This window comes from Rhipicephalus microplus, unplaced genomic scaffold (genome assembly GCF_043290135.1).
Source record: "Rhipicephalus microplus isolate Deutch F79 unplaced genomic scaffold, USDA_Rmic scaffold_38, whole genome shotgun sequence".
Classification (NCBI taxonomy): domain Eukaryota; kingdom Metazoa; phylum Arthropoda; class Arachnida; order Ixodida; family Ixodidae; genus Rhipicephalus; species Rhipicephalus microplus.
Window position 1 is genome coordinate 1,204,928 of NW_027464611.1, and position 19,959 is coordinate 1,224,886.

The 19,959-nt window shown below is 53.9% G+C and overlaps 3 non-coding genes across 3 annotated transcripts; all 3 read left to right on the top strand.

Annotated features, from left to right (window-relative positions):
* Nucleotides 1–2,684: 2,684 nt before the first annotated feature.
* TRNAH-GUG (transfer RNA histidin (anticodon GUG)) lies at nt 2,685–2,758 on the top strand. The gene has a single exon. It is a non-coding gene; the product is annotated as a tRNA-His (tRNA).
* A 4,640-nt stretch (nt 2,759–7,398) lies between these two features.
* Nucleotides 7,399–7,472, top strand: TRNAH-GUG (transfer RNA histidin (anticodon GUG)). The gene has a single exon. It is a non-coding gene; the product is annotated as a tRNA-His (tRNA).
* A 954-nt stretch (nt 7,473–8,426) lies between these two features.
* On the top strand, nt 8,427–8,500 carry TRNAH-GUG (transfer RNA histidin (anticodon GUG)). The gene has a single exon. It is a non-coding gene; the product is annotated as a tRNA-His (tRNA).
* The last annotated feature ends 11,459 nt before the right edge of the window (nt 8,501–19,959 follow it).

The window sequence follows — 19,959 nt, forward strand, 5'->3', positions numbered from 1 at the left end:
TATGTTCTGATGGTGGTGAGAGTGGAGCAGGACTGTCTCCGTGGCGCAATTGGCTAGCGCGATCGACTGTTAACCGAAAGGTTTGAGGTTCGAGCCCTCGCAGGAGTGGTGTGTTGCTTTTTTTCTTTGCGCTCATAGCTTTGAAGATATGTTCTGTTGGTGGTGAGAGTGGAGCACGACTGTCTCCGTGGCGCAATTGGCTAGCGCGATCGGCTGTTAACCGAAAAGTTGGAGGTTCGAGCCCACCCGGTGGTGGTGCGACGCTTTTTTTTCTTTGGGCTGATAGCTCTGAAGAAATGTTCTGACGGTGGGGAGAGTGGAGCACGACTGTCTGCGTGGCGCAATTGGCTAGCGCGATCGGCTGTTAACCGAAAGGTTGGAGCTTTTCGAGCCCTCCCGGGAGTGGTGTGTTGCTTTTTTCTTTGCGCTGATAGCTTTGAAGATATGTTCTGTTGGTGGTGAGAGTGGAGCACGACTTTTTCCGTGGCGCAATTGGCTAGCACAATCGGCTGTTAACCGAAAGGTTGGAGGTTCGAGGCCCCCCGGTGGTGGTGCAACGCTTTTTTTCCTTTGGGCTCATAGCTCTGAAGAAATGTTCTGACGGTGGGGAGAGTGGAGCACGACTGTCTCCGTGGCGCAATTGGCTAGCGCGATCGGCTGTTGACCGAAAGGTTGGAGATTCGAGCCCACCCGGTGGTGGTGTGACGCTTTTTTTTCTTTGGGCTGATAGCTCTGAAGAAATGTTCTGACGGTGGGGAGAGTGGAGCAGGACTGTCTCCGTGGCGCAATCGGCTAGCGCGATCGGCTGTTAACCGAAAGGTTGGAGTTTCGAGCCCTCCCGGAAGTGGTGTGTTGCTTTTTCTTTGCGCTGATAGCTTTGAAGATATGTTCTGTTGGTGGTGAGAGTGGAGCACGACTGTCTCCGTGGCGCAATTGGCTAGCGCGATCGGCTGTTAACCGAAAAGTTGGAGGTTCGAGCCCACCCGGTGGTGGTTCGGCGCTTCTTTTTCTTTGGGCTGATAGCTCTGAAGAAATCTTTTGATGGTGGTGAGAGCGGAGCACGACTGTCTCCGCGGCACAATTGGCTAGCGCGATCGGCTGTTAACCGAAAGGCTTGAGGTTCGAGCCCACCCGGTGGTGGTGCGGCGCTTTTTTTTCTTTGGGCTGATAGCTCTGAAGAAATGTTCTGACCGTGGTGAGAGTGGAGCACGACTGTCTCCGTGGCGCAAATGGCTAGCGCGATCGGCTGTTAACCGAAAGGTTGGAGGTTCGAGCCCAACCGGGGGTGCTGCGGCGCTTTTTTTCTTTGGGCTGATAGCTCTGAAGAAATGTTCTGACGGTGGGGAGAGTGGAGCAGGACTGTCTCCGTGGCGCAATCGGCTAGCGCGATCGGCTGTTAACCGAAAGGTTGGAGTTTCGAGCCCTCCCGGAAGTGGTGTGTTGCTTTTTCTTTGCGCTGATAGCTTTGAAAATATGTTCTGTTGGTGGTGAGAGTGGAGCACGACTGTCTCCGTGGCGCAATTGGCTAGTGCGATCGGCGGTTAACCGAAAGGTTGAAGATTCGAGCCCACCCGGTGGTGGTGCGACGCTTCTTTTTCTTTGGGCTGATAGCTCTGAAGAAATGTTCTGACGGTGGTGAGAGTGGAGCAGGACTGTCTCCGTGGCGCAATTGGCTAGCGCGATCGGCTGTTAACCGAAAAGTTGGAGATTCGAGCCCACCCGGTGGTGGTGTGACGCTTTTTTTTTCTTTGGGCTGATAGCTCTGAAGAAATGTTCTGACGGTGGGGAGAGTGGAGCAGGACTGTCTCCGTGGCGCAATCGGCTAGCGCGATCGGCTGTGAACCGAAAGGTTGGAGTTTCGAGCCCTCCCGGAAGTGGTGTGTTGCTTTTTCTTTGCGCTGATAGCTTTGAAGATATGTTCTGTTGGTGGTGAGAGTGGAGCACGACTGTCTCCGTGGCGCAATTGGCTAGCGCGATCGGTGGTTAACCGAAAGATTGGAGATTCGAGCCCACCCGGTGGTGGTGCGACGCTTCTTTTTCTTTGGGCTGATAGCTCTGAAGAAATGTTCTGACGGTGGGGAGAATGGAACACGACTGTCTCCGTGGCGCAACTGGCTAGCGCGATCGGCTGTTAACCGAAAGGTTGGAGGTTCGAGCCCTTCCGGGGGTGGTGTGTTGCTTTTTTCTTTGCGCTGATAGCTTTGAAGATATGTTCTGTTGGTGGTGAGAGTGGAGCACGACTGTCTCCGTGGCGCAATTGGCTAGCGCGATCGGCTGTTAACTGAAAGGTTGGAGGTTCGAGCCCACCCGGTGGTGGTGCAACGCCTTTTTTCCTTTAGGCTGATAGCTCTGAAGAAATGTTCTGACGGTGGGGAGAGTGGAGCATGACTGTCTCCGTGGCGCAATTGGCTAGCGCGATCGGCTGTTAACCGAATGGTTTGAGGTTCGAGCCCTCCCGGGAGAGGTGTGTTGCTTTTTTCTGTGCGCTGATAGCTTTGAAGATATGTCCTGTTGGTGGTGAGAGCAGAGCACGACTGTCTCTTTTGCGCAATTGGCTAGCAAGATCGGCTGTTAACCGAAAGGTTGGAGGTTCGAGCCCACCCGGTGGTGGTGCGGCGCTTTTTTTTCTTTGCGCTGATAGCTCTGAAGAAAAGTTCTGACGGTGGGGAGAGTGGAGCACGACTGTCTCCGTGGCGCAATTGGCTAGCGCGATCGGCTGTGAACCGAAAGGTTGGAGGTTCGAGCCCTCCCGGGAATGGTGTGTTGCTTTTTTCTTTGCGCTGATAGCTTTGAAGATATGTTCTGTTGGTGGTGAGAGCGGAGCACGACTGTCTCCGTGGCGCAATTGGCTAGCGCGATCGGCTGTTAACCGAAAGTTGGAGGTTCGAGCCCACCCGGTGGTGGTGCGGTGCTTCTTTTTCTTTGGGCTGATAGCTCTGAAGAAATGTTCGGACGGTGGTGAGAGTGGAGCACGACTGTCACCGTGGCGCAAATGGCTACCGCGATCGGCTGTTAACCGAAAGGTTGGAGGTTCGAGCCCAACCGGGGGTGGTGCGGCGCTTTTTTTTCTTTGGGCTGATAGCTTTGAAGATATGTTCTGATGGTGGTGAGAGTGAAGCAGGACTGTCTCCATGGCGCAATTGGCTAGCGCGATCGGCTGTTAACCGAAAGGTTGGAGGTTCGAGCCCTCCCAGGAGTGGTGTGTTGCTTTTTTCTTTGCGCTGATAGCTTTGAAGATATGTTCTGTTGGTGGTGAGAGTAGAGCACGACTGTCTCCGTGGCGCAATTGGCTAGCGCGATCGGCTGTTAACCGAAAGGTTGGAGGTTCGAGCCCACCCGGTGGTGGTGCGACGCTTTTTTTTCTTTGGGCTGATAGCTCTGAAGAAATGTTCTGACGGTGGGGAGAGTGGAGCACGACTGTCTCCGTGGCGCAATTGGCTAGCGCGATCGGCTGTTAACCGAAAGGTTCGAGCTTTTCGAGCCCTCCCGGGAGTGGTGTGTTGCTTTTTTCTTTCCGCTGATAGCTTTGAAGATATGTTCTGTTGGTGGTGAGAGTGGAGCACGACTGTCTCCGTGGCGCAGTTAGCTAGCGCGATCGGCTGTTAACCGAAAAGTTGGAGGTTCGAGCCCACCCGGTGGTGGTGCGACGCTTTTTTTTTCTTTGCGCTGATAGCTTTGAAGATATTTTCTGTTGGTGGTGAGAGTGGAGCACGACTGTCTCCGTTTCGCAATTGGCTAGCGCGATCGGCTGTTAACCGAAAGGTTGGAGGTTCGAGCAAACCGGGGGGTGGTGCGGCGCTTTTTTTTCTTTGGGCTGATAGCTTTGAGGATATGTTCTGATGGTGGTGAGAGTGGAGCACGACTGTCTCCGTGGTGCAATTGGCTAGCGCGATCGGTTGTTGACCGAAAGGTTGGAGGTTCGAGCCCACCCGGTGGTGGTTCGGCGCTTCTTTTTCTTTGGGCTGATAGCTCTGAAGAAATGTTTTGATGGTGGTGAGAGCAGAGCACGACTGTCTCCGTGGCACAATTGGCTAGCGCGATCGGCTGTTAACCGAAAGGCTTGAGGTTCGAGCCCACCCGGTGGTGGTGCGGCGCTTTTTTTTTCTTTGGGCTGATAGCTCTGAAGAAATGTTCTGACTGTGGTGAGAGTGGAGCACGACTGTCTCCGTGGCGCAAATGGCTAGCGCGATCGGCTGTTAAGCGAAAGGTTGGAGGTTCGAGCCCAACCGGGGGTAGTGCGGCGCTTTTTTTTCTTTCGGTGGATAGCTCTGAAGAAATGTTCTGACGGTGGGGAGAGTGGAGCAGGACTGTCTCCGTGGCGCAATCGGCTAGCGCGATCGGCTGTTAACCGAAAGGTTGGAGTTTCGAGCCCTCCCGGAAGAGGTGTGTTGCTTTTTCTTTGCGCTGATAGCTTTGAAGATATGTTCTGTTGGTGGTGAGAGTGGAGCACGACTGTCTCCGTGGCGCAATCGGCTAGCGCGATCGGCGGTTAACCGAAAGGTTGGAGATTCGAGCCCACCCGGTGGTGGTGCGATGCTTCTTTTTCTTTGGGCTGATAGCTCTGAAGAAATGCTCTGACGGTGGGGAGAATGGAGCACGACTGTCTCCGTGGCGCAACTGGCTAGTGCGATCGGCTGTTAACCGAAAGGTTGGAGGTTCGAGCCCTCCCGGGAGTGGTGTGTTGCTTTATTCTTTGCGCTGATAGCTTTGAAGATATGTTCTGTTGGTGGTGAGAGTGGAGCACGACTGTCTCCGTGGCGCAATTGGCTAGCGCGATCGGCTGTCATCCGAAAGGTTGGAGGTTCGAGCCCACCCGGTGGTGGTGCAACGCTTTTTTTCCTTTGGGCTGATAGCTCTGAAGAAATGTTCTGACGGTGGGGAGAGTGGAGCACGACTGTCTCCGTGGCGCAATTGGCTAGCGCGATCGGCTGTTAACCGAACGGTTTGAGGTTCGAGCCCTCCCGGGAGTGGTGTGTTGCTTTATTCTGTGCGCTGATAGCTTTGAAGATATGTCCTGTTGGTCGTGAGAGTAGAGCACGACTGTCTCCTTGGCGCAATTGGCTAGCAAGATCGGCTGTTAACCGAAAGGTTGAAGGTTCGAGCCCACCCGGTGGCGGTGCGGCGATTTTTTTTCTTTGCGCTGATAGCTCTGAAGAAAAGTACCGACGGTGGGGAGAGTGGAGCACGACTGTCTCCGTGGCGCAATTGGCTAGCGCGATTGGCTGTTAACCGAAAGGTTGGGGGTTCGAGCCCTCCCGGGAGTGGTGTGTTGCTTTTTTCTTTGCGCTGATAGCTTTGAAGATATGTTTTGTTGGTGGTGAGAGTGGAGCACGACTGTCTCCGTGGCGCAATTGGCTAGCGCGATCGGCTGCTAACCGAAAGGTTGGAGGTTCGAGCCCACCCGGTGGTGGTGCGACGCTTTTTTTTGGGCTGATAGCTCTGAAGAAATGTTCTGACGGTGGGGAGAGTGGAGCACGACTGTCTCCGTGGCACAATTGGCTAGCGCGATCGGCTGTTAACCAAAATGTTGGAAGTTCGAGCCCTCCCGGGAGTGGTGTGTTGCTTTTTTCTTTGCGCTGATAGCTTTGAAGATATGTTCTGTTGGTGGAGAGAGTGGAGCACAACTGTCTCCGTGGGGCAATTGGCTAGCGCGATCGGCTGTTAGCCGAAAAGATGGAGGTTCGAGCCCACCCGGTGGTGGTGCGACGCTGTTTTTTCTTTGGGCTGATAGCTCTGACGAAATGTTCTGACGGTGGGGAGAGTCGAGCACGACTGTCTACGTGGCGCAAATGGCTAGCGCGATCGGCTGTTAACCGAAAGGTTCGAGGATTTCGAGCCCTCTCGGGAGTGGTGTGTTGCTTTTTTCTTTGCGCTGATAACTTTGAAGATATGTTCTGTTGGTGGTGAGAGTGGAGCACGACTGTCTCCGTGGCTCAATTGGCTAGCGCGATCGGCTGTTAACCGAAAAGTTGGAGGTTCGAGCCCACCCGGTGGTGGTGCGACGCTTTTTTTTCTTTGCGCTGATAGCTTTGAAGATATGTTCTGTTGGTGGTGAGAGTGGAGCACGACTGTCTCCGTTTCGCAATTGGCTAGCGCGATCGGCTGTTAACCGAAAGGTTGGAGGTTCGAGCAAACTGGGGGGTCGTGCGGCGCTTTTTTTTCTTTGGGCTGATAGCTTTGAAGATATGTTCTGATGGTGGTGAGAGTGGAGCACGACTGTCTCCGTGGCACAATTGGCTAGCGCGATCGGCTGTTAACCGAAAGGCTTGAGGTTCGAGCCCACCCGGTGGTGTTGCGGCGCTTTTTTTTTCTTTGGGCTGATAGCTCTGAAGAAATGTTCTGACGGTGGTGAGAGTGGAGCACGACTGTCTCCGTGGCGCAAATGGCTAGCGCGATCGGCTGTTAACCGAAAGGTTGGAGGTTCGAGCCCAACCGGGTGTGGTGCGGCGCTTTTTTTTCTTTGGGCTGATAGCTTTGAAGATATGTTCTGATGGTGGTGAGAGTGGAGCAGGACTGTCTCCGTGGCGCAATTGGCTAGCGCGATCGACTGTTAACCGAAAGGTTTGAGGTTCGAGCCCTCCCAGGAGTGGTGTGTTGCTTTTTTTCTTTGCGCTGATAGCTTTGAAGATATGTTCTGTTGGTGGTGAGAGTGGAGCACGACTGTCTCCGTGGCGCAATTGGCTAGCGCGATCGGCGGTTAACCGAAAGATTGGAGATTCGAGCCCACCCGTTGGTGGTGCGACGCTTCTTTTTCTTTGGGCTGATAGCTCTGAAGAAATGTTCTGACGGTGGGGAGAATGGAGCACGACTGTCTCCGTGGCGCAACTGGCTAGCGCGATCGGCTGTTAACCGAAAGGTTGGAGGTTCGAGCCCTCCCGGGAGTGGTGTGTTGCTTTTTTCTTTGCGCTGATAGCTTTGAAGATATGTTCTGTTGGTGGTGAGAGTGGAGCACGACTGTCTCCGTGGCGCAATTGGCTAGCGCGATCGGCTGTTAACCGAAAGGTTGGAGGTTCGAGCCCACCCGGTGGTGGTGCAACGCTTTTTTTCCTTTGGGCTGATAGCTCTGAAGAAATGTTCTGACGGTGGGGAGAGTGGAGCATGACTGTCTCCGTGGCGCAATTGGCTAGCGCGATCGGCTGTTAACCGAATGGTTTGAGGTTCGAGCCCTCCCGGGAGTGGTGTGTTGCTTTTTTCTGTGCGCTGATAGCTTTGAAGATATGTCCTGTTGGTGGTGAGAGTAGAGCACGACTGTCTCTTTGGCGCAATTGGCTAGCAAGATCGGCTGTTAACCGAAAGGTTGGAGGTTCGAGCCCACCCGGTGGTGGTGCGGCGCTTTTTTTTCTTTGCGCTGATAGCTCTGAAGAAAAGTTCTGACGGTGGGGAGAGTGGAGCACGACTGTCTCCGTGGCGCAATTGGCTAGCGCGATCGGCTGTGAACCGAAAGGTTGGAGGTTCGAGCCCTCCCGGGAATGGTGTGTTGCTTTTTTCTTTGCGCTGATAGCTTTGAAGATATGTTCTCTTGGTGGTGAGAGCGGAGCACGACTGTCTCCGTGGCGCAATTGGCTAGCGCGATCGGCTGTTAACCGAAAGTTGGAGGTTCGAGCCCACCCGGTGGTTGTGCGGTGCTTCTTTTTCTTTGGGCTGATAGCTCTGAAGAAATGTTCGGACGGTGGTGAGAGTGGAGCACGACTGTCACCGTGGCGCAAATGGCTACCGCGATCGGCTGTTAACCGAAAGGTTGGAGGTTCGAGCACAACCGGGGGTGGTGCGGCGCTTTTTTTCTTTGGGCTGATAGCTTTGAAGGTATGTTCTGATGGTGGTGAGAGTGAAGCAGGACTGTCTCCATGGCGCAATTGGCTAGCGCGATCGGCTGTTAACCGAAAGGTTGGAGGTTCGAGCACTCCCAGGAGTGGTGTGTTGCTTTTTTCTTTGCGCTGATAGCTTTGAAGATATGTTCTGTTGGTGGTTAGAGTGGAGCACGACTGTCTCCGTGGCGCAATTGGCTAGCGCGATCGGCTGTTAACCGAAAGGTTGGAGGTTCGAGCCCACCCGGTGGTGGTGCAACGCTTTTTTTCCTTTGGGCTGATAGCTCTGAAGAAATGTTCTGACGGTGGGGAGAGTGGAGCATGACTGTCTCCGTGGCGCAATTGGCTAGCGCGATCGGCTGTTAACCGAATGGTTTGAGGTTCGAGCCCTCCCGGGAGTGGTGTGTTGCTTTTTTCTGTGCGCTGATAGCTTTGAAGATATGTCCTGTTGGTGGTGAGAGTAGAGCACGACTGTCTCTTTGGCGCAATTGGCTAGCAAGATCGGCTGTTAACCGAAAGGTTGGAGGTTCGAGCCCACCCGGTGGTGGTGCGGCGCTTTTTTTTCTTTGCGCTGATAGCTCTGAAGAAAAGTTCTGACGGTGGGGAGAGTGGAGCACGACTGTCTCCGTGGCGCAATTGGCTAGCGCGATCGGCTGTGAACCGAAAGGTTGGAGGTTCGAGCCCTCCCGGGAATGGTGTGTTGCTTTTTTCTTTGCGCTGATAGCTTTGAAGATATGTTCTCTTGGTGGTGAGAGCGGAGCACGACTGTCTCCGTGGCGCAATTGGCTAGCGCGATCGGCTGTTAACCGAAAGTTGGAGGTTCGAGCCCACCCGGTGGTTGTGCGGTGCTTCTTTTTCTTTGGGCTGATAGCTCTGAAGAAATGTTCGGACGGTGGTGAGAGTGGAGCACGACTGTCACCGTGGCGCAAATGGCTACCGCGATCGGCTGTTAACCGAAAGGTTGGAGGTTCGAGCACAACCGGGGGTGGTGCGGCGCTTTTTTTCTTTGGGCTGATAGCTTTGAAGGTATGTTCTGATGGTGGTGAGAGTGAAGCAGGACTGTCTCCATGGCGCAATTTGCTAGCGCGATCGGCTGTTAACCGAAAGGTTGGAGGTTCGAGCACTCCCAGGAGTGGTGTGTTGCTTTTTTCTTTGCGCTGATAGCTTTGAAGATATGTTCTGTTGGTGGTGAGAGTGGAGCACGACTGTCTCCGTGGCGCAATTGGCTAGCGCGATCGGCTGTTAACCGAAAGGTTGGAGGTTCGAGCCCACCCGGTGGTGGTGCGACGCTTTTTTTTTCTTTGCGCTGATAGCTTTGAAGATATTTTCTGTTGGTGGTGAGAGTGGAGCACGACTGTCTCCGTTTCGCAATTGGCTAGCGTGATCGGCTGTTAACCGAAAGGTTGGAGGTTCGAGCAAACCGGGGAGTGGTGCGGCGCTTCTTTTTCTTTGGGCTGATAGCTTTGAAGATATGTTCTGATGGTGGTGAGAGTGGAGCACGACTGTCTCCGTGGTGCAATTGGCTAGCGCGATCGGTTGTTGACCGAAAGGTTGGAGGTTCGAGCCCACCTGGTGGTGGTTCGGCGCTTCTTTTTCTTTGGGCTGATAGCTCTGAAGAAATGATTTGATGGTGGTGAGAGCAGAGCACGACTGTCTCCGTGGCACAATTGGCTAGCGCGATCGGCTGTTAACCGGAAGGCTTGAGGTTCGAGCCCACCCGGTGGTGGTGCGGCGCTTTTTTTTTCTTTGGGCTGATAGCTCTGAAGAAATGTTCTGACGGTGGTGAGAGTGGAGCACGACTGTCTCCGTGGCGCAAATGGCTAGCGCGATCGGCTGTTAACCGAAAGGTTGGAGGTTCGAGCCCAACCGGGGGTGGTGCGGCGCTTTTTTTTCTTTCGGTGGATAGCTCTGAAGAAATGTTCTGACGGTGGGGAGAGTGGAGCAGGACTGTCTCCGTGGCGCAATCGGCTAGCGCGATCGGCTGTTAACCGAAAGGTTGGAGTTTCGAGCCCTCCCGGAAGAGGTGTGTTGCTTTTTCTTTGCGCTGATAGCTTTGAAGATATGTTCTGTTGGTGGTGAGAGTGGAGCACGACTGTCTCCGTGGCGCAATCGGCTAGAGCGATCGGCGGTTAACCGAAAGGTTGGAGATTCGAGCCCACCCGGTGGTGGTGCGACGCTTCTTTTTCTTTGGGCTGATAGCTCTGAAGAAATGCTCTGACGGTGGGGAGAATGGAGCACGACTGTCTCCATGGCGCAATTGGCTAGCGCGATCGGCTGTGAACCGAAAGGTTGGAGGTTCGAGCCCTCCCGGGATTGGTGTGTTGCTTTTTTCTTTGCGCTGATAGCTTTGAAGATATGTTCTGTTGGTGGTGAGAGCGGAGCACGACTGTCTCCGTGGCGCAATTGGCAAGCGCGATCGGCTGTTAACCGAAAGTTGGAGGTTCGAGCCCACCCGGTGGTGGTGCGGTGCTTCTTTTTCTTTGGGCTGATAGCTCTGAAGAAATGTTCGCACGGTGGTGAGAGTGGAGCACGACTGTCACCGTGGCGCAAATGGCTACCGCGATCGGCTGTTAACCGAAAGGTTGGAGGTTCGAGCCCAACCGGGGGTGGTGCGGCGCTTTTTTTTCTTTGGGCTGATAGCTTTGAAGATATGTTCTGATGGTGGTGAGAGTGAAGCAGGACTGTCTCCATGGCGCAATTGGCTAGCGCGATCGGCTGTTAACCGAAAGGTTGGAGGTTCGAGCCCTCCCAGGAGTGGTGTGTTGCTTTTTTCTTTGCGCTGATAGCTTTGAAGATATGTTCTGTTGGTGGTGAGAGTGGAGCACGACTGTCTCCGTGGCGCAATTGGCTAGCGCGATCGGTTGTTAACCGAAAGGTTGTAGGTTTGAGCCCACCCGGTGGTGGTGCGACGCTTTTTTTTCTTTGGGCTGATAGCTCTGAAGAAATGTTCTGACGGTGGGGAGAGTGGAGCACGACTGTCTCCGTGGCGCAATTGGCTAGCGCGATCGGCTGTTAACCGAAAGGTTCGAGCTTTTCGAGCCCTCCCGGGAGTGGTGTGTTGCTTTTTTCTTTGGGCTGATAGCTTTGAAGATATGTTCTGTTGGTGGTGAGAGTGGAGCACGACTGTCTCCGTGGCGCAGTTAGCTAGCGCGATCGGCTGTTAACCGAAAAGTTGGAGGTTCGAGCCCACCCGGTGGTGGTGCGACGCTTTTTTTTTCTTTGCGCTGATAGCTTTGAAGATATTTTCTGTTGGTGGTGAGAGTGGAGCACGACTGTCTCCGTTTCGCAATTGGCTAGCGCGATCGGCTGTTAACTGAAAGGTTGGAGGTTCGAGCAAACCGGGGGGTGGTGCGGCGCTTTTTTTTCTTTGGGCTGATAGCTTTGAACATATGTTCTGATGGTGGTGAGAGTGGAGCACGACTGTCTCCGTGGTGCAATTGGCTAGCGCGATCGGTTGTTGACCGAAAGGTTGGAGGTTCGAGCCCACCTGGTGGTGGTTCGGCGCTTCTTTTTCTTTGGGCTGATAGCTCTGAAGAAATGTTTTGATGGTGGTGAGAGCAGAGCACGACTGTCTCCGTGGCACAATTGGCTAGCGCGATCGGCTGTTAACCGAAAGGCTTGAGGTTCGAGCCCACCCGGTGGTGGTGCGGCGCTTTTTTTTTCTTTGGGCTGATAGCTCTGAAGAAATGTTCTGACGGTGGGGAGAGTGGAGCACGACTGTCTCCGTGGCGCAATTGGCTAGCGCGATCGGCTGTTAACCGAAATGTTGGAAGTTCGAGCCCTCCCGGGAGTGGTGTGTTGCTTTTTTCTTTGCGCTGATAGCTTTGAAGATATGTTCTGTTGGTGGTGAGAGTGGAGCACGACTGTCTCCGTGGCGCAATTGGCTAGCGCGATCGGCTGTTAGCCGAAAGGTTGGAGGTTCGAGCCCACCCGGTGGTGGTGCGACGCTGTTTTTTCTTTGGGCTGATAGCTCTGACGAAATGTTCTGACGGTGGGGAGAGTGGAGCACGACTGTCTACGTGGCGCAAATGGCTAGCGCGATCGGCTGTTAACCGAAAGGTTCGAGGTTTTCGAGCCCTCTCGGGAGTGGTGTGTTGCTTTTTTCTTTGCGCTGATAACTTTGAAGATATGTTCTGTTGGTGGTGAGAGTGGAGCACGACTGTCTCCGTGGCTCAATTGGCTAGCGCGATCGGCTGTTAACCGAAAAGTTGGAGGTTCGAGCCCACCCGGTGGTGGTGCGACGCTTTTTTTTCTTTGCGCTGATAGCTTTGAAGATATGTTCTGTTGGTGGTGAGAGTGGAGCACGACTGTCTCCGTTTCGCAATTGGCTAGCGCGATCGGCTGTTAACCGAAAGGTTGAAGGTTCGAGCAAACTGGGGGGTCGTGCGGCGCTTTTTTTTCTTTGGGCTGATAGCTTTGAAGATATGTTCTGATGGTGGTGAGAGTGGAGCACGACTGTCTCCGTGGTGCAATTGGCTAGCGCGATCGGTCGATGACCGAAAGGTTGGAGGTTCGAGCCCACCCGGTGGTGGTTCGGTGCTTCTTTTTCTTTGGGCTGATAGCTCTGAAGAAATGTTTTGATGGTGGTGAGAGCGGAGCACGACTGCCTCCGTGGCATAATTGGCTAGCGCGATCGGCTGTTAACCGAAAGGCTTGAGGTTCGAGCCCACCCGGTGGTGTTGCGGCGCTTTTTTTTTCTTTGGGCTGATAGCTCTGAAGAAATGTTCTGACGGTGGTGAGAGTGGAGCACGACTGTCTCCGTGGCGCAAATGGCCAGCGCGATCGGCTGTTAACCGAAAGGTTGGAGGTTCGAGCCCAACCGGGTGTGGTGCGGCGCTTTTTTTTCTTTGGGCTGATAGCTTTGAAGATATGTTCTGATGGTGGTGAGAGTGGAGCAGGACTGTCTCCGTGGCGCAATTGGCTAGCGCGACCGACTGTTAACCGAAAGGTTTGAGGTTCGAGCCCTCCCAGGAGTGGTGTGTTGCTTTTTTTCTTTGCGCTGATAGCTTTGAAGATATGTTCTGTTGGTGGTGAGAGTGGAGCACGACTGTCTCCGTGGCGCAATTGGCTAGCGCGATCGGCTGTTAACCGAAAAGTTGGAGGTTCGAGCCCACCCGGTGGTGGTGCGACGCTTTTTTTTCTTTGGGCTGATAGCTCTGAAGAAATGTTCTGACGGTGGGGAGAGTGGAGCACGACTGTCTGCGTGGCGCAATTGGCTAGCGCGATCGGCTGTTAACCGAAAGTTTGGAACTTTTCGAGCCCTCCCGGGAGTGGTGTGTTGCTTTTTTCTTTGCGCTGATAGCTTTGAAGATATGTTCTGTTAGTGGTGAGAGTGGAGCACGACTGTCTCCGTGGCGCAATTGGCTAGCGCGATCGGCTGTTAACCGAAAGGTTGGAGATCCGAGCCCACCCGGTGGTGGTGCGACGCTTTTTTTTCTTTGCGCTGATAGCTTTGAAAATATGTTCTGATGGTGCTGAGAGTGGAGCAGGACTGTCTCCGTTTCGCAATTGGCTAGCGCGATCGGCTGTTAACCGAAAGGTTGGAGGTTCGAGCAAACCGGGGGGTGGTGCGGCGCTTTTTTTTCTTTGGGCTGATAGCTTTGAACATATGTTCTGATGGTGGTGAGAGTGGAGCACGACTGTCTCCGTGGTGCAATTGGCTAGCGCGATCGGTTGTTGACCGAAAGGTTGGAGGTTCGAGCCCACCTGGTGGTGGTTCGGCGCTTCTTTTTCTTTGGGCTGATAGCTCTGAAGAAATGTTTTGATGGTGGTGAGAGCAGAGCACGACTGTCTCCGTGGCACAATTGGCTAGCGCGATCGGCTGTTAACCGAAAGGCTTGAGGTTCGAGCCCACCCGGTGGTGGTGCGGCGCTTTTTTTTTCTTTGGGCTGATAGCTCTGAAGAAATGTTCTGACGGTGGGGAGAGTGGAGCACGACTGTCTCCGTGGCGCAATTGGCTAGCGCGATCGGCTGTTAACCGAAATGTTGGAAGTTCGAGCCCTCCCGGGAGTGGTGTGTTGCTTTTTTCTTTGCGCTGATAGCTTTGAAGATATGTTCTGTTGGTGGTGAGAGTGGAGCACGACTGTCTCCGTGGCGCAATTGGCTAGCGCGATCGGCTGTTAGCCGAAAGGTTGGAGGTTCGAGCCCACCCGGTGGTGGTGCGACGCTGTTTTTTCTTTGGGCTGATAGCTCTGACGAAATGTTCTGACGGTGGGGAGAGTGGAGCACGACTGTCTACGTGGCGCAAATGGCTAGAGCGATCGGCTATTAACCGAAAGGTTCGAGGTTTTCGAGCCCTCTCGGGAGTGGTGTGTTGCTTTTTTCTTTGCGCTGATAACTTTGAAGATATTATTACGAGGCAGTGGGCATGGCTCTACCGTCGTGGACAACAGTTCGATGAAAAAGAAGTGGACTCGCCGCGCGAGAGACTGGCAGCTCTGAAGCGTCACTTTGGCATGTAAATATAGGAAATACGCTCATTCCTCTCTTCCGTGTGTTTGCGAGCTCCGTAACAAATTGGTGGGAGTGCTGGGTAACGAAGCGCCATACAACGGAGCTCCGCAGTGGTCGTCAAATCGGAGTTTCCGTGATGGAACACGGGACTGATCCCACGGCCACCTCTCCATCGGCTTCGGCGACGCCCGCACCATCCACGGCAACGCCTCCACTGGCCCCACCCCCACCCACGTACGTGCTGACGCATCCGAAGCATCCTGGAACGTTCTGCGGTACGGACCAAGTTGATGTCGACGACTGGATAGCCGACTACGAACGCACCAGTGCTCTCAACCGGTATGATCCGACTCTTATGCTGGCCAATGTGCTGTTTTACCTGAAAGGCACGGCCAAAGTCTGGTACGAGAACCATGAGGAGGAGATCGGCAGTTGGGACACCTTCAAGGAAAAGCTTCGCGACTTATTTGGGAAGCCCATCGGTCGAAAGGCGGCTGCAAAGAAGGAGTTGTCTATACGTGCTCAGACGTCCACAGAGCCGTATATCTCATATATACAGGACGTGCTGGCTCTATGTCGTAAAGTTGACAACGACATGTCGGAGTCTGACAAGGTTGGCCACGTCCTCAAGGGCATAGCGGACGACGCGTTCAACCTGCTAATGTGCCGGAACTGTGCGACCGTCGACGAAATTATTGAGGAATGCCGGCGTTTTGAACTGGCCAAAAGCAGGCGGATTTCAAGATCATTTACTCGACTGCCGAACACCGCAGCGACGTCCTCCTGCGAAGATGGACTGTCCTCCCATCGGCAGTCTTCACCAGCGTCTGAAATTACGCGAATTGTCCGGCGGGAAATCGAAGCAATTACACCTACTCTTCCCGCCAACGGCCACGTCGATTTGCAAGTACCTCAGGTTTGCTTGGTACAGTCGATTGTGCGGGAAGAACTGAGCAATTTGGGCTTCGATGTCTGCGCCGTTGCTCAGTCTCGACCAATTGGCTTCCGTTCAAGGTCGCCGCCTCGCCCCAGGTCACCACCCCAAGAAAGGTCTTATCCACGCTCTCGCAATCCGGCCGAATGGAGAACTGCGGATGATCGGCCGATCTGCTTTAACTGCCGCCGCATAGGTCACGTCGCACGGTATTGCCACAACCATTGGTCTTCGTCCCGAAACCAGTATAACACTGCTCGCCGCACCGATAGCTACCGTCGTTTCCAACCTCCTGAGCCGATCGCCGACAACTACCGCCGGCCTCTGCCCGTCGATTCCTACGCCTGCGATGCCCCTGATACGCAGCACAGCCGCTCACCGTCGCCTCGACGTCACCAGTCTCGTTCGCCGCCAGGACGTCGCCCGTCGTCCCCTTCTCCTCTACGACGACGCCCGACCTCCCCACTCAATTCTCACCAGGGAAACTAAGCGGTGCAGCTCTTGGAGGTGAAGCTGCATCCTCGGTACCGACCTCAAATCCTCTCCTTGTACTGCCGACACGACGAAATTTGATCGACGTCGACGTTGACGGCCTGACTGTTTCTGCACTTGTTGACACTGGGGCGCATATTTCTGTGATGAGTGCCCGACTTCGTCGCCGCCTGAAGAAAGTGCTCACACCGGCTGCCCCTGGCGTTATTCGTGTCGCCGACGGAAGAAGTCTTGCCATCACAGGAATGTGCACAGCACGCATCACTATCGCCGATCACCCCACATCTGTTCTCTTTGCAGTTATTGAGCAGTGCCCAAATGACCTAATTCTTGGTTTAGATTTCTTGTCCACCCATGCTGCTCTCATCGACTGTGCAACCGGCGTTCTTCAACTTGAACTGCCTCGACTTGGACCTGTGCCGTCCTCACCGTCACACCGCTTGTGCGCTGTTGATTATGTTCGGCTGTCACCGCAAGCCACCACGTGTGTTGCCTTAACGATATCACCAGCTCTTCCTGACGGTGACTACATAGTGTCTCCATTGGTGGATGTGCTCTTGGCTCGAAGTGTTGCTGTGCCGCATACAATCGTGACTATTGTGGACAACTACGTTCAGCTTCCGCTCCTTAACTTCAGTAGTTCGACCCAAGTTCTCCCGCAAGGCATTTCGTTAGCCCACGTTTCCCCACTTGATGCATGTAGCATCGTGGCATTGGACCCTGAAGACTGTTCGTCCCCTACTGCAGCCAGCCGAGCAAACGCACCTAGCGACGAAATCACGATGATGATCGCCCCTGATCTTCTGCCCTGTCAGTTGGCGCAACTTCACCACGTTCTGACTACCTACCGAGATATTTTCGACTTCGATGACCGCCCTTTAGGGCAAACGTCCTTCGTGCGTCATCAAATACATACCGGCGATGCTAATCCTGTTAGACGGCGACCGTATCGTGTTTCCCAGTCCGAACGCCAGGTCATACAACGAGAAGTCGAGAAAATGCTCTCCAAAGGAGTCATAGAGGCCTCTTCAAGTCCATGGGCGTCACCTGTTGTTTTAGTGAAAAAGAAGGATGGCAGCTGGAGATTTTGCGTTGACTACCGTGCCTTGAACAAGATAACCCGCAAAGACGTATATCCGCTGCCACGAATCGACGACGCCCTTGATTGCCTTCATGGCGCGCGATACTTCTCATCTATTGATCTGCGTTCGGGCTACTGGCAAATTTCTGTCGACGACTTAGACCGAGAAAAGACTGCCTTCATCACACCGGACGGCCTTTATCAGTTCAAGGTTATGCCTTTTGGGCTGTGCAACGCCCCGGCAACGTTCGAACGCATGATGGACTCTCTTCTTCGTGGTTATAAATGGTCCATCTGTCTTTGCTACCTCGACGATGTGATTGTTTTTTCCCCAACATTTGAAACTCACTTAACTCGTTTGTCGACCATTTTAGCCGTTTTTCGTCGAGCAGGACTCCAGCTGAACTCGAAAAAGTGCAATTTCGGCCGACAACAAATCACGATCCTTGGTCATCTTGTAAGTGCTGCTGGCGTCCGACCTGACCCTGACAAGATTAGCGCTGTCAAGAATTTCCCTCTGCCTTCTTCAACCAAAGATGTTCGGAGTTTTGTGGGCTTATGCTCGTACTTCCGCCGCTTTATACGCGATTTCGCTACAATTGCACGACCACTAACTGATCTTCTCAAAAAGAACGTGCCCTTCTCGTGGGGCCAAGACCAAGCAGCTGCGTTTTCCACGCTGATCGACCTGCTCATTTCACCACCAATACTGGCTCACTTTGACCCGTCTGCGACGACTGAAGTACGCACAGACGCCAGTGCTCACGGAATCGGCGCCGTCCTCGCTCAACACCAGGGAGGCCAAACGCGTGTTATTGCGTATGCCAGCCGCCTTCTCTCCACATCTGAGCGAAACTATTCGATAACAGAGCGCGAGTGTCTTGCGTTGGTCTGGGCTGTAGCGAAATTTCGCCCCTACTTGTATGGCCGCGAGTTTTCAGTTATTACGGACCACCACGCTCTGTGTTGGCTGTCGTCGCTCAAGGACCCAACTGGTCGCCTAGGTCGCTGGGCTCTACGTCTCCAGGAGTATAACTTCGACGTAATTTATAAGTCGGGCAGGTTGCACCAAGATGCTGATTGTCTCTCGCGTTATCCGGTGGACCCTGCTAGCCTCGCTGTCCATGAAGGCGATTCTTGTGTGCTCGCCATATCTGATTTGCACGACATCGGCACAGAGCAGCGCCGGGACGCAACCCTCAAGAAGGTCATTCAGCGAGTATCTTCAGGACATTCCGACCCTTCTCTCCGTCAATATGTCCTTCGCAACGACATTCTGTATCGTCGCAACATGAAGTCTGATGGCCCGGAATATTTGTTAGTTATTCCCCAACACATGCGTGCCACTATTCTTCAACATCTGCATGACGCACCGACGGCGGGACACCTGGGTTTTTCACGCACCTATCACCGCGTGCGGCAACGGTTCTTTTGGCCTGGCATGTATAAATTTGTGCGCCGTTATGTCGCTGCTTGCGAGCGCTGCCAGCGTCGGAAACGTCCTGCTCTCCGTCCGGCTGGCCTGCTCCAACCTATCGACATTCCCCCGGAACCATTCTTCCGCATCGGCCTCGACTTGCTCGGACCTTTCCCGACGTCCGTGTCAGGCAACAAGTGGATCGCTGTCGCAACCGACTATGCGACCAGATACGCGATAACTCGTGCATTGCCAACTAGCTGCGCTACAGACGTCGCAGACTTTCTCCTAAATGACGTCATTCTGCGGCATGGAGCTCCGCGCCAGCTTTTGACGGATCGGGGCCGCTGCTTCCTCGCAAAAGTTATCGACGAAATCCTCCGGAGCTGCTCTACCGAACATCACCTTACTACGGCCTACCATCCCCAGACTAACGGTCTCACGGAGCGTCTCAACCGAACTCTTACAGACATGTTGTCTATGTACGTCTCTGCTGACCACCGTGACTGGGACGCAATGCTCCCCTACGTTACATTTGCATATAATTCGTCAAGACATGACACCGCCGGCTACTCTCCATTCTTTCTTTTGTACGGCTGCAACCCTGCGTTGCCATTCGACACACTCCTTCCTTTTGCTACTATCCAACCAACGGTGTATGCGCAGGACGCTGCTTCTCGAGCCCGCGTCGCTCGCCAAATCGCGCACACTCGGCTCAGTGCTTCTCAGGCCGCACAAAAAGTCCGCTACGATGACTCGCACCGCGACGTTGACTACCCTGATGACTCTCTTGTCCTACTCTGGACGCCGTATCGACGTGAAGGTTTGTGCGAGAAGCTCCTCCCACGATACACAGGACCCTACAAAGTTCTCCGCAAGGTCACCGACGTCGACTACCTCATCACTCCCGTTCAACCGCACTCATCCTCTGCTACACCATCTACTGATGTTGTTCATGTGTCGCGCCTAAAGCCCTACTATACTGCCAGTCCTGATTGACTTAGGGGCGCCGTGACGGCGCTTTGTTCGCCGGGGGTGATATTACGAGGCAGTGGGCATGGCTCTACCGTCGTGGACAACAGTTCGATGAAAAAGAAGTGGACTCGCCGCGCGAGAGACTGGCAGCTCTGAAGCGTCACTTTGGCATGTAAATATAGGAAATACGCTCATTCCTCTCTTCCGTGTGTTTGCGAGCTCCGTAACAATATGTTCTGTTGGTGGTGAGAGTGGAGCACGACTGTCTCCGTGGCTCAATTGGCTAGCGCGATCGGCTGTTAACCGAAAAGTTGGAGGTTCGAGCCCACCCGGTGGTGGTGCGACGCTTTTTTTTCTTTGCGCTGATAGCTTTGAAGATATGTTCTGTTGGTGGTGAGAGCGGAGCACGACTGTCTCCGTTTCGCAATTGGCTAGCGCGATCGGCTGTTAACCGAAAGGTTGGAGGTTCGAGCAAACTGGGGGGTCGTGCGGCGCTTTTTTTTCTTTGGGCTGATAGCTTTGAAGATATGTTCTGATGGTGGTGAGAGTGGAGCACGACTGTCTCCGTGGTGCAATTGGCTAGCGCGATCGGTCGATGACCGAAAGGTTGGAGGTTCGAGCCCACCCGGTGGTGGTTCGGTGCTTCTTTTTCTTTGGGCTGATAGCTCTGAAGAAATGTTTTGATGGTGGTGAGAGCGGAGCACGACTGCCTCCGTGGCATAATTGGCTAGCGCGATCGGCTGTTAACCGAAAGGCTTGAGGTTCGAGCCCACCCGGTGGTGTTGCGGCGCTTTTTTTTTCT